A 5698-nucleotide genomic window follows, 5' to 3' on the forward strand; every position below is an offset into this window, starting at 1 on the left:
GGGTGGTTGCCCTGTTGGCCGTCGATAGCCCTAAGACCGCCATGACGTCCAACAGTTCATCGCCACGCCGGTCCGCCGAAGCGGATCCCCATATCGGGGACTTAGCGTTAAAGTCCACGGCGACGAGTTCGTCCCTGCCACCCCGTGGACCCGAGAAACGTCTGCCCTTTAGGCAGTAGGCGACACCCTCCAGAAGAGGGGTGATCGACTGGTTTGGTGACGCGTAGCAGCTCATGACGTCAATGCCGCCAATCCTTGCCGCTACGAAGCCGTCGCCAACCTCGATGTCCGCGACCGAGAGGCCGCGGCTCATCACACCGATCGCCGCTCTCCCGGACCGGTCCAAGTACCACCCCGGGGCGTCCTTGAATAGCCACCATACCACTCTGGGTAGACACATGAGGTGACTAAATCCCACCTATCATCGATAACGATCAAAACTCGTGGCATTATTGATATTTAAAAATTGACAAATAATTATAATGAATCTTCCATATTAATAAAATAAAGATCACTTTATTTTCTATCATCTTCTATCTTTCTTACAGACCCTCGTACTCATACCCCGAGTAATAATATTATTAATACAATAAAGTATTATATTTTCTTTATTTGATTCACTACACAATCATGAAATGTTTTTTTATGTACAGGAAATATTAGAATTTGAAGATTTTAAAAATGTGATGAATTTAAAATATTAATACTACATTTAATACTTTATAATAAAAGGAAATTTAAAGTTACTTTCAACTAGATATTGAATTAATAATTAAAATCATTAAAAATATTTCCGAGGTGAAACATAAGAAATGAGCAAAAACACATTTCAAATGATTTTAATCTTTGGTTACTCGGTGTTGAAAAAAATATAATAATGGTAATTTTTTGGTTATTCTCATTAAATTGTAAAAAAACGTTGGCAGAAAAAACATAGAAATAGAATGTAAATTGTAGTTAAAAATACTTTGTAATAAATTAAGTACTTACTACTTTTTTGATAAATCCATCAATACATGTATTTGGAAAAATCGTTCAAAAAACAAAATTTGGGAAAAAAGCATTCATGTTATTAAAGTTATCAAGGATAGACGGTCACTCTACAAAGGTTACTATCTATATGCGACTATTTGAAAATATCTATAATACAATTGCAACGGAAATTTATGAACTCACAATAACTAAAAATTTACTGACAAAGTGAGTTTCGTTTATTAATCGATTGAAGGTAAATGATTACGAAAACATTATTATAATGAGTATTATTACTATATAACATGTTCATAGAGTATTTATTCTTTATGTCCAGATACTAAAACTAGCTGCTATAGTTGTTACAATTAACCAATGATAGTCGAACTTGATTCCAGACATAAAATTGTGCATACAGATTTTAGCTTCGATGCGAAGCTGAGAAGGTATTCATTTTACTATGATGTGTTTTTTTTGTCTGTATACGCTCAATCTCAGCTCTCACTGAACCGATTTCGATGAAAAATATGTCAAAAGATCACAAATCGTATCTAGTTGAAGACATTACCCTCAAAAATTGAAAAAAATTCCCTCGTTCCCCGTAAACGGGGGAAATCCCCCAAAAAATTACAAATTTAAAAATCGCTAATTTTCGATATTTTTTCAATTTTTTTTACTTAAAATTGCCATAACTTTTTTAAAAATGACCGAATCAATATAATTTTTTTTTTTATAGATACCTTAAATATTTACCTGTCATTTTATATATTTTTGTGAACATTTGACCCTTTAACAGCCCACAGGAAGGGTTTCAAAATGGTAGCTTTTTTACAAAAAATTAACTTTTTCAACTTAACTTTTGAAAATGTTCCGGAAAGACTGACAATTTTATATATACCTTAAATTAAAGCTAATGTAATATACTTTAATTTGAAAAAAAAAAATTTGACCTCTGGACTTGTCTTCATGGTGAAAATGACTACCGTATGCAAAAATATGCTATTTTTGTGAAAAAATTCTTGATATTATATTTTACATTTTTTAACATTATGTTGCTATAACTTTTTAAAAAATGCATGAATCAACTTTATTCTTTAATGATAAATACTTTATATATACTTCTTTCATTCGACATATTTTTTTTTTAAATTGGACCATTTCCCTTTATACAGGGGGGGTGCAAATCTTTTAAAATGCGTATAGAAAGTAGAACTTTTTCAACTGAACTTTTGAAAATGTTTCGGAAAGACTGACACTTTTATATATATCTTAAATTAAAGCTTATGTAATATACTTTAATTAAAAAACAAAAAAATTTGACCTCTGGACTTGTCTTCGTGGTGAAAACGGACATCAAAGTTAAAGAAAAACGTACGATTTCCATGAAAAAAATCTCGATTTTATATGTTATATTATTTAATTTATATTTTATATAACTTTTGGAANTTTTCGATTTTATATGTTATATTATTTTATTTATATTTTATATAACTTTTGGAAAAATGTATGAATCAATATTATTATTTTTTACAATAAATATTTATATACCCCTTTCATCTGGCACGCTTTTTTTGTAAATCGGATCATACCCCTTTAACAACGGAAGTCAAAACTTTAAACATGCGTATTGTTACTAAGATATTTTCAATTTAATTTTTGAAAGTATTCAGGAAATACTGACACTTTTATATATATCTTAAATTAAAGCTTATGTAATATACTTTAATTTGAAAAAAAAAAATTTGACCTCTGGATTTGTCTTCACGGTAAAAATGACTATCGTATTCAAAAATATGCTATTTTTGTGTTAAAATTCTGGGTTTTGTATTTTATTTTATTTTAAAATACCTGACAAGGGGAGTACAGATTTTCATAAATATTATATAAATTAAAATTAATATAACATAGAAAGTTAAACTTATTTAAATTTGTTTGCTTCTTTTAAGTCGAGAAAAATAACTTTGAAATTTGAATCAGCTTGAATAGCCAACTTTTTAAAACAAAGGTATCGACGTACGGTTGCCGAGTTGATAAAACTTATGTTATACACGCTTGGGGTACAAGGTTCCAACCCGAGTATAGCAATGAATTTTTTGCATTTTTTCTTAATTCTTTTTAAGTTAGTATAAATTTTTAACTCGTTTGATTTTATCTCATTCAGATTCAATAACTTCAATAAAGATCAAGGATCCCATCACTTTAGTCGCCTCTTGCAAGAAGAAATTTGTTATTCGTATTAAAATTATTTTACTATATTTTAAGTTTTAGCTTCGATGCAAAGCCGAGAAGATATTTTTTTGTGACTATCATTTATTTTCTCTGCTCTAACTTGACCTACTTTTTTCAACAATACGTCAAATTACTACAATTCGTATCTAGTTGAAGATATTACTCTCAAAAATTGAAAAAAAAATNCTTGAAGATATTACCCTCAAAAATTGAAAAAAAAAATTTAATTTATCAATTAAACAGTTAGTTATTATATGTTTTCCATAAAGACAATTAAAATCATTAATTTCTAATGTTTTCAAAATATTTATTAACGAATGAAGTTTGATATGATAGGTTTCAACTACAAAATTAAATCATTTTACTTTGTAATTTAATAATTTTNCAACTTCAAAATTAAATCATTTTACTTTGTCATTTAATAATTTTTTTACTCTGTTTATGTGTGCTACTACTAGACTATAATATTACAAATTTTTTTGTAACATGTTGCTATATAAATCATTTCTAAAATAAATGAGTGTTTTTTCTCCTGAATTAACAATTGATTTTTACAAAGTAGTAATTAGATGAGGAAGTATTGAATTACGTCGATTTTAGTATAATATAAGCTTTGCAATAGTAGTAAGCAATTTTTGAACTCTTAAGCAATATAATAATTCCATATAAAAGGGAAATGCAGGGTAAGCAAATTAATAATGGTGAGAAAAAGAATATAAAAGGGAAACATGAAAAGTATAGGGGGACGACACTGTATGATACTGGGCAAGACGAGACTGGACGTTTTTGTCGAAGAAACGTCGAGTTACGGGTTAGGTCGTTGATGTAAGAATAACTTTATACTTTTGTAAGATTTAATTAATTTTTGTGTTAAATTTTTATATTATATTTGACTTTGTTTATAATACATTTCGTAAATAAAATAACTATTTAAAAATCTGGCCTTAGCGCAAATATTTTATATTCACCGTGTTCTCAAAATTTGTGTGTGTGTGTGTGTGTGGCTAGAGTCTAGGTTGGACTGCTGGTCCTTTAGTCAGTCTTAATAATTAGTGTACGAGCTGGCTAGTGTTTGGGCTTAACCGTCCTTTAGTGGGTATAGTAAAAAGGTAGTTGTGCTGGTGGCTGACAAGGAGCCACCCTTCAGTCTGCTACTTTTGAGCTAAACTGTGCTGACGGGTCTAAACTCTACCCCTTTAGTAGTCCACTAATTAGAGAGATTGGGGCTGATCAGTTTATCCAACGGGAGGACTCGAGAAGAGCTCGNTATCCAACGGGAGGACTCAAGAAGAGCTCGAACGACGAAATCGTCGTCAATATATATATATAAAACTTTAATAAACTTTTGTGTCTACGTTGGGGCNAATTTTTGTGTCTACGTTGAGGCACTACCGACGTACGACAACAAATATAATCATATTTTATAATACGCTCAATTGAGTAAATCTTTTTAACAACTTTGTTTTGAATGATTCATTTAGTTAAAGTAAATATTTCAATTGTAGAATCTTTTCTACAAACAACAAAAGTTACTAGGAAATTATTACTTTTACTTCTATTTAAGTTATCTATTACCATAAAAATGCAAATAAATATTGAGCTTTTCTGATAAATTTATAATAAATAGTAATTGTAAATCTTTCTGACTGCATATTGATCTTAACGATACAATTTTTTTAATTGTCATAAAATTTTCTATTTAATGNAATCTTAACGATACAATTTTTTTAATTGTCATAAATTTTTCTATTTAATGATGTCAATGTCAAACTTATCAATTGAGCTAAAAGTTATGGCAAAATATATATATTTTTTATTATAAACATTTACAAGAATCAACTTTAAACGATTAAAAAAAAACGGTAGCACAGTGGGGTCGAGGCACAGTGTAGACAAGGCATACGTGAAACAAGTATAGATGATATATGACAGTGATTAAAATCACTATCATAAGAAACGCTTCGATGCAAATCTGTAGATAGTGTTTCATTTTGAGAAATTCGTGGATTATTCCAAAAGCAACATCAACTCTTATTTCTTTGATTATATCCTAATTAGTAGTTCTTTGATTTAAAAATATAATATATGAATAAATACTAATTATAATTATTAAATTTAGTATGAAATTGATATTCAATAATTTAATATTATAATTTAAACGGAGAAATTATAAAAATAATAAAGAAGTTTTATTTTGCTTTATTTTTACGAGTATAAAAATTTAAAGGGCTTGATACAATAAATTTCAATAAAAACTGTTTGTTACTATAAATAAATGCACTGAACTACAAGGAACTTTCATCAGTAACAAAAATTTGACGGATAAACCTTACATTTTGTACAAATTAATTCAATTCAATACAAATCAATAAAATTCTACAATTGAAATATCCAGAACTGAATTAATTTTAATGATTTACTTTAACTAAAAAAAAAAAGTTTTTATTTTGAATCCCTCTTGTGGGCAGGTAAAGGGTTAGATTTATAAAAAAAAACC

The sequence above is a fragment of the Daktulosphaira vitifoliae genome, unplaced genomic scaffold (genome assembly GCF_025091365.1).
Source record: "Daktulosphaira vitifoliae isolate Bord-2020 unplaced genomic scaffold, ASM2509136v1 Scaffold_1, whole genome shotgun sequence".
NCBI classification, from domain to species: domain Eukaryota; kingdom Metazoa; phylum Arthropoda; class Insecta; order Hemiptera; family Phylloxeridae; genus Daktulosphaira; species Daktulosphaira vitifoliae.